This window comes from Delphinus delphis, chromosome 4 (genome assembly GCF_949987515.2).
Source record: "Delphinus delphis chromosome 4, mDelDel1.2, whole genome shotgun sequence".
Classification (NCBI taxonomy): Eukaryota; Metazoa; Chordata; class Mammalia; order Artiodactyla; family Delphinidae; genus Delphinus; species Delphinus delphis.
Window position 1 is genome coordinate 57,017,982 of NC_082686.1, and position 13,044 is coordinate 57,031,025.

Sequence of the window (13,044 nt, forward strand, 5' to 3'; positions counted from 1 at the left end):
TGAACTCTGAAGTCATGCGTTTGGGGGTTCAAATCTTAACTCCTTTAATGTACGAGCTGTTTGACTTTAGTTACTTATCTTGTGTAAGCTTCAGGTTCATCACTGGAAAAGGAGAATGATAATAAGTCCTCATAGCTCTGTTGTAAAAATCAAATAAGATAACACATGTAAAACAACTAGCATTTTATATAAATATTAGCTAAAAATATCTTTAGGAATTACATCTATATCATTAGAATTGCTAGGTTTGCTCTTAGAGTAGATTATTTACCTTGTCAAAAAATTGATAAAAAATAGTTGAGTTCTTTAATTGATTAACTGATCTAAGACCCAATTCACTAAAAGATTTCTTATGTCTAAATAAGGGTAGATTCTAACTATGCATATCTGTTTTTAAAATTCTCCATTAGCCTAACAACTAAATGTACCATATAAGTACCAAATCTCTTCATATTAATTCCTTAAATTATAATAGACTGTAGGTGGGGAGAAAGAAAGGGCCCTTGGGTGAAAAGCAGAAGTAAGACTACTTATTTGGACAATGTCTGTTTTATAAACTAACTTCAAAAATTATACTTGATGCTACTGACTCAAATTCGTAGCTAAGAGAATTCATTATATTGCATGTAGAAACACGGGGATATTTAATGGAAATATTTTTCATGACAAATCAAAGAAATGTTTTTATTATAGCACTGAAGGTATTTCTCTGTAAACACAGATTTAAATAAATGACATATAAAACATTTGTACAATATCAAAGTTTAATTGGCAAAAGTGGGTTTTTTTTTGGTCTGAATTGCTCACAAATGACAAAGCTTTGGCAAAGATAGCAGATCATGGCAAGAAAATGCCCATTGAATATTTGCATTTCTCTCTCATAATCTTGAAGTTTAGAGAAATGACCTCTAACATCTTTTTACTTCAAAATACAAATGATAAATTTGCACTTACTTATACATTTTACTGAGAAAGTGCATTTTTTCCTAATCTCTTTTCATTTATCCATCATGTATTCTTATAAGTCAAGAGAATAGGAAAAAAGTGAATGTAGATTCATATAAGTGCTTATACCCAAGAATCATAATAAATTATTCAAGGAGTAAAATAAAACACATTTAAAGGAATAAGAAAATATAAACAGAAATTTTGACCAATGGCATTAATCCAATTGAGCCATGAGACCTCAGGGAAGTAGCTTAAACCAGGCTTAATTTTGTCAGTTAAAAATTGAGAGGATTGGACCACATAATAGCAGTTCCTTTGAGCTCATTTCTGCTTAAATTAGTTCGGGTCTGTTTCTCTTGGTTGCAACCAAGAATTCTGAGTGATTCAAGCTCCCATCTACTTGCTTCCTCCTTCTGTTCAAACTCTGATTTTATTAACTTTCTTGTATATATGTCCTTTGTTACGGGCTGTTTCAAAATCATTGCGTAAGAGGTGGGATGTGACTAAAATACAGTATACCACAATGGCTCTACCAAACCTTCCTTATTTTGCTGAAGACATTTTGTCTCCTAGAAACTTCTCTTGCTTCAAATACTTACTTATATATGTTCAATTCAGTTTCCACATGGCATTATGTCTTCTGTTCCATAGTCATCATGATCTGAATAATCTGAATCTCCCCCCACACAATCACTGCACATCATTACTCCTCACAGTTATTTGTTTCAGACTTACGAAGAATAAGTTAGATTTTCACTTACAGAGCTCATACCCACATGGCATTAAAGCGCCTAAGTGTATTCTACTCTGTCTCATTTCATTCAGTTCCACAATTCTGAATTACATCCCCTTATTGAACGCAGGTTAATACATCGTTGGAACCAATCATGCATATGCAACTTATTTCACATCATCTCCCAGACTCTGCTTTAGGAACACATTCATACACACAATACTGATGGGGGCCAGGTCTTGTGAAACATAAAGTACACAGGCTTATGCAGTCCTGAAAGCCACGTAGTAAAGTTTTAAAGCATTTTAGTTTAGTTGTTTTTTTTTTTTAACTACACAAGGACATGATGAAGATTCAATTTTAAGTGAATTTATCTGGGCTTCATTTATTCAACAAATTTATTGAGAGACTTCTATGTACTATACATGCTTATAGCCATTACTAATATGTCATTGAATAAGATAAATTATATTTCTTCCTCATGGAGATAATTTACATATATATGTATATATCTTTAGATATTTATATATAGATAGATATCATAAATACAAATGAATATGTAATTGTTCATTGGAAAAGTGCTAAAGAGAGATACAGAATAGTAGTAGAGCAAGTGTGTATGTGGTGTGGGGAAGGTGGATGTGATGTGGGGAAGGCTCTCTTGATGAAGTGACATTTAAGCTAAGAATTCAGGGATGAAGGGAAGTACATAAAACAAGGAGGGTGTAGAAGTGTGTCCCAGGAAAATGAGGTGCATAGGCAAGAGTTCTGACATAGGAAGATCATGGAACTTTTGAGAGCTAAATGAAGTCCAAGGCCAATGAAGTGCAGAGAAAGAGTAGGGGTGTGGTATGAGCAGAAAATAGTCAAGGGCTATATTACGTGATGCAAAGCCTTGTAAAGCCATGTTAAGAATATTGCTCGTTATTGCAGAACAATGAAGAACTAATGAAAGAATTCATGTGAGAAACGACCTGAAACACTTGTTTTAAAAAATGCTCTGTGGAAAGAGGTAAAAAGAGTGGACATGAGGAAACCAGTTTGAAGGCCATTTCAGTAATCCCAGCAAGAGATGATGTTGGCTTAGACTACAGTGGTTGTGGAACTCTTTAAGAGATATTTAAGAGATAAAGAAGACTGGGTATAGAAGGAAAGTGAGTGCTTGAAAGCAAGTGTGAGAAAGCCAGTGTGAGATTCAGGATTTCAACTTGAGCAATTGGATGGTGGTGATATTGCTTACTATAAGAAACTCTAGAGGAGGCGTAAGTGAGGGGTGGGAGCTAATTCACATTAAGACATGCTAATTTTGAGGTGTATTTGAATTAAATAGCAGTGTTGAGTAGCAACTGTATGCATGGTTACGGGATAAGAGGAGAGAACTGAACTAGAGAAATAAATTTGAAAAAGTCAATGTAGCAATCCTAATTAGAGTCAGGGGCATGGACTTTAGTAGGTAGTGTGCATGGGGTCTGAAGAGAGGAATTGAGGGGCAGTCTTTTAAGGGGCAGCATTTAAAGCCCAATAGAGAAGGAAGAATCAGTAAAAAAGAAACTGATAAGCAAGAGAGAGAAAAGCAGAGGGAAAACTATGTGGTTATTGAATCCAAAGGGAGAGAGTTTCCCACAAAAGGGAATGATTAATAATGCACAGAATTTTTGAGATTCTTTTTTTTTTTAAGAAATTTATTTATTTTTGGCTGCCTTGGGTCTTCGTTGCTGCACACGGGCTTTCTCTAGTTGCAGCGAGCGGGGGCTACTGTTCATTGTGGTGCGTGGACTTCTCATTGCGGTGGCTCCTCTTGTTTCAGAGCACAGGTTCTAGGCACACGGGCTTCAGCAGTTGTGGCTCACAGGCTCTAGAGCACAGGCTCAGTAGTTGTGGTGCACGAGCTCAGTGGTTTTTGAGATTCTGAGTAAGAAAAAGTGTAGACAGGGTTGGTTGGAGGTGGAGGAGGTTGGGGAAGGGCAAGTGAGTGGCTGTAACTGCCATTCAAAAGACTAGTTAGGAGGCCAAAATCAGGCCCTTTTGTGTTACCTTCAATTAGGTCTGAAAATCAATGAATGGAAATTGAGGGTCTCAGACAAGAAAAAACTGGGGGGAGATGGCTAGGTAAGAGATATTATATATATGAGGTAAAGGAGGAAAAAGATTAGAGAATATTCTGGCACCCTGGAAAATTTAAGGAGTGAAAGAAGTAAGGGTGTTTGGCAGAGAACTGCATTTGAAGGAATATGATGAGTTCCACTTTACTGGCAACACCCATGTCACTCTCCGCAGTCATGCAAATTTTCTATTTTCCTTTAAGTTTAATCCATTTTTTAAATTGGTATTGGAAAAATTAGAGTTATCACAAATTTGATGACATGAGTGAAAGATGGAAAGTCTCAGGACAAAAACTTGGCCTCAAATTTGGCATTAGGCATTGATTAATTTATTCACTACATAGATAATAAAGACAGATATAATTATGATCTCTCCACATATGTTTTCATATAAATGAAACCTTTAGTTTCTTTGATGATGTGAAATGTCTGGAGAGCTATAGATGAATCTTAGTCCATAAGTAACTTTAAGCTACCGAATGATTTCTATATAAAGGAATTGACAAATGACTATAAAGCAGCGGGCCCCAACCTTTTTGGCACCAGGGACCAGTTTCATGGAAGACAATTTTTCCACGGATGGGGAGGGGATGGTTTTGGGATGATTCAAGCACATTACATTTATTGTGCACTTTATTTCTATTATTATTACATTGTAGTATATAATGAAATAATTATACAACTCACCATAACGCTGAAAGGAGACAGAGCGCTGGCGGTCATGTGAGCGATGGGGAGCAGCTGTAAATACAGATAAATAAAGCTTCGTTTACTTGCCCACTGCTCACCTCCTGCTGTGCCCAGTTCCTAAGAGGACACAGACGGGTACTGGTCCATGGCTCGGGGGTTGGGGACCCCCGATATAGAGGACTTCTGATGCTCTTGCAAAATTTTTCCTGTAAACTATGTTTTAGTTGAATTTGTTTCATCGTTTCATGCTTGTTAATAAGACATCTCTGGCTGAGAATGGCTTTTGGCTCATCGAAGTAAAACTCACCTGCTGTGCTGTTGCAGACATGGATCAAGCCTTGTCATCCTGTTCTCTTCAACAGAATATGACATGCAAGTAGTGAGCTCAGCATGCAGAATGGTGAAGCCAGCAGAGGGAGACTTAAAGAAAGGGTTTATCACTGTGCTTGGACTGCACAAGGGGTTTTACTTCCTGAGGATCCACATGACGTGCCAAATTAAATATTTTCATCCTCTTGGTTAGTAACAGTTTAGTGACTCTGACATCCCAAGTATCTTACGACATGGTAGATGTCAAAAGAACTACGTAGTTTTCATATTTTGGAAACACAGTATGTGTAGCACAGATTGTTTGGTCTAAAAGATGTGACCAATCGCTGTGCTAGGTTAGCCGGTCATCAAATTGGGCAAACATCAATATTTGTTACTAGTATGTTTCACAAATTGGCATTGTTATGCCACCTCTAAAACTGTTCCCTTTCACGCAGCGTTTTGCTTCATATAAATTTAACGCTGGCCTCAAAGCCGTGCTGGCAAACCCATGAGATTCTCCTATGCTGCAGAATTGCCTCAGAGGAAATGAATCACTTTGGAGGAATGAAGAACATTTTCACTTCTTATCCAAGGAAGGAAACAAAGCTAGGAAGCTTAGGAAATAGTCAAGAGGAAAAGAGTTAGACCCTTTTTAATAAAGCCAGATTCTATTACTTTTGGACAGCAAATCCATTCCTTTTAGATTCTAACAGTTTCATGGAACCAATATGAGAGTACGTCAGAGAAGCATTTGTTATAGAAGTTATCTGACTAATCCTGATCTCAGGCTATATGGGCCCAGCTGAGGCATCTGCCAGGTAAACTTGTGTCCCAAGGCCAGAGCTACAGTGGATTTTCCTTCTGGATACAGCCACGGTTGAAATAACTAGAGGGATGAGTTGGAACCTGATTCCTTATGAGTGACAAGTATTGACCTGTATGTCAAAAATACAAGAGCCAAAATCACTGAACAAGCTAAAGTTTAGGAATCAATTAAAATTGGAACAATTAATTAAAATTGGAACAGTTAATTAAAATTGGGGTGCAGCCAATTAGGGTACACTTAGCTGGGGTACCTGAGGTTTATCTTTAGTCATTCAATTAATTTACAATCTTTATTAAGCACCTACTATATGCCAAGCACTATTACCAGCACTTGGGATAATTCAGTGAAAAAAACAATCTCAGGTTTCTTAGAACCTAACTTCTAGGTTGAGGGCCAGGAGAAGATAATGCCCTGTGGGCATAATAAATAAGTAAATTATATAATTATAAGAAAGTGATTAGTGCTATGGAAAAATTTTAACTAGAACAGGGTAATGTGGATTAGACATTCGAGAAGGACAGTTTGCAATTTTAAAATGATCAGTGCAAACTTCATTAAGAAAATGACATTTAAACAATTTTTTTTTTTTTTCCCGGTATGCGGGCCTCTCACTGTTGTGGCCTCTCCCGTCGCGGAGCACAGGCTCCGGACGCGCAGGCCCAGCGGCCATGGCTCACGGGCCCAGCCACTCCATGGCATGTGGGATCTTCCCGGACCGGGGCACGAACCCATGTCCCCTGCATCGGCAGGCGGACTCTCAACCACTGCGCCACCAGGGAAGCCCTAAACAAATATTTGAAGAAAGTAAAGGGGTTAGCATGTGAATATCTGAGTAAATACTGTCCCAGGCAGAAGAGGCCTCCAGTGTATGCCCTGTGGCAGAAGCACGGCCTCAACCTTAAGAGGCTCAATGTGCTTTTGTGTTGAATTGGCCTCAGAGTTAAAGAATATGTGTGCATTATCAAGGCCTCCTGAGTATATGATTTCTCAGTGGCTGCCCCTAGTGCTTACTTTAGTCATCTGTGTTATGTCCATTATCCCCCTAGAGCTTTTGCAGTATCTGTCCCTTTGTATGGCTCAGATGCTATAATTCCCAGTAGACAACTGAGAATCTGCTTTCATCCAACTGAAGGTCCTCTAACAACTTACCAAATACCATTTCTGGAAGTAGGGTGGATCCAGATGGATCAGTATATGTGGTAGACAGAATAATGGCCCCCAAACATGCCTACATCCTAATCCCCAGAACCTCTGAATATGTTACCTTACATGGGAAAAGGGACTTTGCAGATGTGATTAAGGATGTAGAGTTGGAAGATTATCCTAGATATTCTGGGTGGGCCCAATGTAATCACAAGGGTCCTGTTTGTTAGGAGGGTTGTAGGAGGGTCAGAACCAGAAAGAGAGAAATTTGAAGTGCATGTTGCTGGCTTTGAAGACGAAAGAAGGAGCCAAGAACCGAGGGAGGCAGGCAGCTTCTAGAAGTTGACAAAGGCAAGGAAATGGATTCTCCCTTAAAGCCTCCAGAAGGAACCTTTATTTTGGAACTTCTAACCCCTATAGCTATAAGAGAATAAATCTGTGTTGTTTTAAGCTGCAGATTTTGGGGTAATTGTTACAATAGCAAGTTGGAGGAGGTCATCAAGAAGAGGTGACCACCAGTTGACCCTTGAGCTGGACCCAGCCAGTTAGAGGCTGCTTACCCGTTCCTCGTCCTTGGAATGTGTGTTGTTTCCCTTTCCCATTCCCAGAAGCTTTTTTAAGGATACAGCCTTGAAATGGAAATGTAGAGTTGAGGCTCTCTGGACTGTGTATGTGACTGAACCGAGTTAAGACCTCTATCTAAACTTTTAAGATTCCGGCAGGCAGGCAGGCACAGAATCTACTAGTTTTGTGGCTGCCCATGAAAAGTCTCATAACCAAGCTCCCTTTCTTATAAACCTGCCACCTACCAATCTGAAGTGGTCTGCCCTTTTCTTCTGTCTCTCCCCATCCTCTGTGTATGGGGGGCCAGTTTCAGATTACACCCGGGAAGCTCCAGAGGAGGTTGCAAAGCAACACAACAATAGAAAACTTATGCAGTATGTCATTAGTCTGGATTTATTTGCCTCGGGGAGACCCAATCCTAGGATTTCTGCTGGTCCCAAAGATCAGGGAAGATTCTGACCTCTGCATATTTGGATGAAAGTTAGAGACCAAAGTTTTCTCAGTGTCTCCTTGACTTTTCTGAAGAGCAACCGAACAGCTCATAGAAACTGTTTCCCAAATTGATCAAAAAAACCTCAGTACCTCCTTCCAAGTGCAACAAGTTTCCCAGGAAGCCCAAACCCAGCCCAGACCCCTAATGTAACTCGAAAAGTTTGATTGCATATAGATTGACCTTGGTTTATAGGATGTCAAAGAGTTATTCACATCATTGCCTTGTCTTCTATATACCACACTGTTCTCCTATTACCTTGACAAGGCTGGTACTTTTAATATGCATTGGCAGATTTGAAAAGACTTTTCTATTTCTAAGCTTATAGTTTTATAACGTGGGTAATATTTTGAGAACATTTGTATTCTAGTTTATACATTTAATGTAGGATGCATCATTATCTGTTGATAAAATAGCAAAGTGAATACAACAATAGATTCCAGTCTTAGCCTTTTTGAAGATCGTGTAGCCTTGAACACTTGGCCTTGCTGTACCACTCTCTAGCCTCTTAAAAATGTAATAATCCTCAAGGTTATTGAGAGAATAAATGTTCTGAGATACCTGGAAGAAAATCTCAGTGGTAGAATTTCATAAATATTTAAAATATAAAATGTTGGAACTGGAAAGCACTTTAGAAATGAAATGGTCCAAGACTCATTCCATAAGCAAGGAGAAACATTTGGACAGAGAAATACAAGTGATTTACACAACATCATATAGCTGGTGAGGGACAGGCACAGTGTCACATAGCCAGCGAAGCACAGCTCTCTTAGTGCCATCCCAGGCTACATTCATTTTAACATATACATTTTTCAAAAAAATCCAAGCTTTCAAAAGAATAAGCAGAATTCTTTGTCTTCATTACAACTTTCTAATACCTCACCAACTCTCAGTAACCAAATAAATTGCCACTTCACTAAGACTAAAAGTGGGGATAGTACCCTTGGGGTTAGCAGTTTCTTGTAATGAGGAGCCTGGATGAATAAGGAAGTAGAAACAGGAAGACTTTGAATAAGCAACTTGTTAAGTATATGAAAACTATGGTTTCCCTCAATTTTTGTTTCCTTGTTTCTGACTTGGAAAAGTTTATATGTTATTCAGCTGTTGTAAATACCATGTAACAAATGGTCACTCATCTATCTATGCATACATTTTTTTCCTCTAATTTCTCCTAACCTACCTTCTTCAGAAACTTCAAAATAATTTTGGCTTTGTTACCTGATGGTTATTCTTCTTTCGAAAAAAAGGGAGAGGGGCGTCCCTGGTGGTGCAGTGGTTGAGAGTCCGCCTGCCGATGCAGGGGACACGGGTTCGTGCCCCCGTCTGGGAAGATCCCACATGCCGCGGAGCAGCTGGGCCCGTGAGCCATGGTCGCTGAGCCTGCGCGTCCGGAGCCTGTGCTCTGCAACGGGAGAGGCCACACAGTGAGAGGCAAAAAAAAAAACAAACAAACAAAAAACAGGGAGAACGCCAAGAAGCTTAAGGATGTTGACAGAGAAGGAAATTGTTCCATAAATAACAAATAAGCAATAAAGAGGTTTTCCTGAATGCCTTAACTCATGCCATTTTCCTTCTTCAAGGTGGCTTAGTGCAGAAAAGAAGGACTTCTGAGAACCCTAGAAGACATGTATTGGGTACAGCTGAGTAGATGTGAGCCTTGGGTCCAGAGTCAAGTAAAGGAAGGAAGCCACCAACAGAGCTACAAAACAATAGATGTGAAATAGGAGAATCACCAGGTCATGTAACTAAACCTGCCACAAGGATGCAAAATCACACAATATACAAGTAGGAATTAAGGTCTAATTATTGAGATACTCCAGTAAAGAGAAAATCATTGTTGGAATATCATTTGAGTTGGACACATGAGATTTTTCTACCTTCTATACTAAGCTTAGTTTGATTCCACAGCTTATCTGCCTTAAAGCAACATTGAGGGTGTACTTGACACCATTCAGTCCTCCATTTCTAATATGACAGAAGCAAGACATATTTCTTTTTTTGTAATAAGTAGTCATATCAATAAAAGTTTCTCAGCCTCTTTTGGTACATAGTACAGACTCTTGCTTCAGTATGAAGAAATGTAAAGAAAGTATCCTGCCCTTTGAGAAATTCACAATTGGTCACTCAGTAAATGTGTGCTTTATTGCTTTCCCTGAGAGAGGATTTCTATGGTTTACAAGACCTTGAAACCTCTGAGATAGGGGATTTTTATTTTTATTAATATTGAGAACACCACTATTATGTTTTTATGGTTGGATCCCTGGTGATTATCTATTATCACTAAGGACAACAATTCCACATTGTGCCACTAACATTTTCAAATACCTGAATTAAAAAAGGAGTTGAATGAGGTCCTGAGGACCACAGGAAAATGTGTTTCTTTTTTTGTTTGCCTTGTAACTGTAATTTTATATTTTAAAAAAGTAATGTGAAAGCTAGGTGTTTAAAAACAAGGCAGAGTGTATAGAATTAATAAAATCTTGGCAAATGGGGCATTATGACCCCATTCACAAGGGTAGTGAAGACAGTAGGCTAAAGTTTCAAAGCAGCATTTTAGAAACTTTATTCTAACTCGGTTTTTTTAAGGTTTAACCACCCTTGGTAAGTGCCATAAGTTGTGAATTTCAAGCATCCCTTATACCTTTACTTCTTGGAATTCTTCAATTCTGAATTGCAACAATCCAACTGAACCAGCATTGCACTGTTCTTTAGAAATGGAGGGAGGGAGGGAGGGAGGGAGGAAGGAAGGAAATTACAAATGCCTCACCCTTTTTCCATAGCAAAACCAGGTTTTCCTTTGAATTAGAAAAATTGACAGAAGAATTTACACATTTCTCACAATTGCAAAAAACTTTTAATTAAAAAAAATGTTCTCTTACAAAGAACTTCTGCTGATAGAACCACTCATGGTAACAAAATATGTGTTAGTCAGGATTCTCCAAAGAAACAGAACCAACAGAGAGAGAGAGAGAGAGAGAGAGAGAGAGAGAGAGATTGATTTTAATTGGCTCGTGCAATTGTGGAGGCTTGGTAAATCCAAACTCTCAAAATCTGATGGAGTAGGCCAGCAGGCTGGATTCTCAGGGAAGTCTTATGGTTCAAGTCCAAAGGCAATATTCTGGCAGACTTCCTTCTTGCTCAAGAGATCAGTCTTTGTTCTATTAAGACTTTCAAGGAAATGAGTGAGGCCCACTCACATTATGAAGTGTAATCTGCTTTACACAAAGTCCACTGATTTAAGTGTTAATCTCACCCAAAAAACACCTTTGCAGAAAATATTTAGGATAATATTTTTCCAAATATCTGGTAACCATGGCCCAGCCAAGTTGACACATAAAGTTAACAGTTACAAACATATAGGATTAAAATCGGAGTTATTAATAGAAAAAAGATCTGAGAGGGAAAAAAGCACTTTTATTTCACATTTAGGGCAAGGTACATATTGCCCTCCTCACCTTGGCTCAGATACGCCCGCAATCTATCTGGGAAAGCCCGTATCTCACCTTAACCAAAACAACTCTGAGAACTGTGTGTGTGCTATGTTCACATGTGTACACACATCTTCACAGAGAAGTATCATTCCCATGATAGACACTTTAAGCATTATGGAATAGTACTTTAAATATGCCAACCCTGAAATTTCACCATCTGGCCAATGATCTTCTCTGTAGGTAATACAGTAGTCTCCATTCACCATCCCCTAGGAGAGAAATATTTTCTACTTCATCGTTCAGTTTTCTCTCTTGGATATGGCCAGCTTATTAGATTACTTTGGATGTGTATTATTGGATATCTAATTTGGAAATGGATTGTTTTCTGGACAATAATATTAAATGCCTTTCTTCTTTGTAAATCTCTTCATTAAGGCCCTATATTTGTTAGATTTATGAGAATTCAAAAGCAGAACATGTGAAACCTTTCAATAAAATTCATATGTATATCATTTGAGTCAACCATCTCAAAGGACAATAGGAAATAGAAAAACAGTTCATTCACACATTCTACACTTGGATTTTCTGAGCTTTAGTAGTGCACTGAGAATAGTCAGTTAGAGACAGTAATGATAATGGTGGTAGGTGGTGAGAGTGATGATAATGGACTGATGAGGTGGGGTCAGAAGGGCAATCATGTTAATCATCTCTAAGCCAACAAGAACGAACATAAAGTAGCATGAGTCAACTCCAATTCCACCATTTAAGATAACATTATTTACTATTTTTATTTTAATCATCTAAATTCACTTTTCCTCTGTCCATAGCTTGCTCTGAAAACATGGAAAACAATGTTTTTAAAAATTGATTTTAAGATGACATTTAAAACATTTCTTGCAACAAAAACTCCTATAGGTTTTAGAAATATCTTGTTGCAAGTGAAATGCTTATTCTTTGAAAAGCTTAACAGAGGGTCAAGACTTTGTTTTTCAATTCTTTCGTTCCTAAATTTCCCATCTTACATGTTGCAATGAAATGAATGTTTACATCCCCCCCCCCCACCAAATTCACATGTTGAAATCCCAACTCTCAATTTGATGGTATTACGAGATGGGGTGTTTGGGAGGTAATTGGGTCATGAGGGTGAAGCCCTCCCAAATGGGATTAGTGCCCTTATAAGCGAGAACCCAGAGTCCTCTCTCCCTTGTTCTGCCTTGTTAGAATACAAGAAGGTGGCCATCAGCAACCAGGAGAAGGACTCTCATCAGACACCAAATCTGCCTACACCTTGATCTTAGACTTCTAGCTCCCAGACCTGTGAGAAATAAATGTTTGTTGTTTAAACCACCCTATCTATGGTATTCTGTTATAGCAGCCTAAACTGACTAAGACAAATGTCTGTATCAGTGAAGATTACCTTAAGAAATCCCTGCTAATTGAGCAAACTTAGTTTATTCCTGAAGATATTTATCTAAGTAAGGATAAATTGCTTATGTACCTCACCTTATAACAAAGTACACAAGGCTTTACATAAAGGCAACATCAAATGTTTTTCCCCAGGTTAAACCTTTAATTAAATAATTTAAAAATAAGTGTGTTATACAAACTTGCTAATATCTGATTGTTTTTGTCCTATACAAAAACAAACTTTTATGCTTCAAACTAATCACTGTATTCTCAATTTTAAAATCCCTTTAGTAGTTTCTTTATAGACATGGCTCCTAACTTTAAGATTTCAATTTAGATTTTTTTTAAAAGGAGTCAAATGCATACCCTTACCTCTTCATGTACCACCTTTAGCACTT

At 38.1% G+C, this 13,044-nt stretch overlaps 1 long non-coding RNA gene across 1 annotated transcript; it reads right to left on the reverse strand.

The window, feature by feature from the left end:
* Positions 1 to 3,490: 3,490 nt before the first annotated feature.
* LOC132424065 (uncharacterized) lies at positions 3,491 to 9,365 on the reverse strand. Its single transcript, XR_009519160.1, has 3 exons — positions 9,027 to 9,365; positions 4,471 to 4,524; positions 3,491 to 3,589 (listed from the first exon to the last, which is right to left on the reverse strand). It is a non-coding gene; the product is annotated as an uncharacterized lncRNA (long non-coding RNA).
* Between the last annotated feature and the right edge of the window lie 3,679 nt (positions 9,366 to 13,044).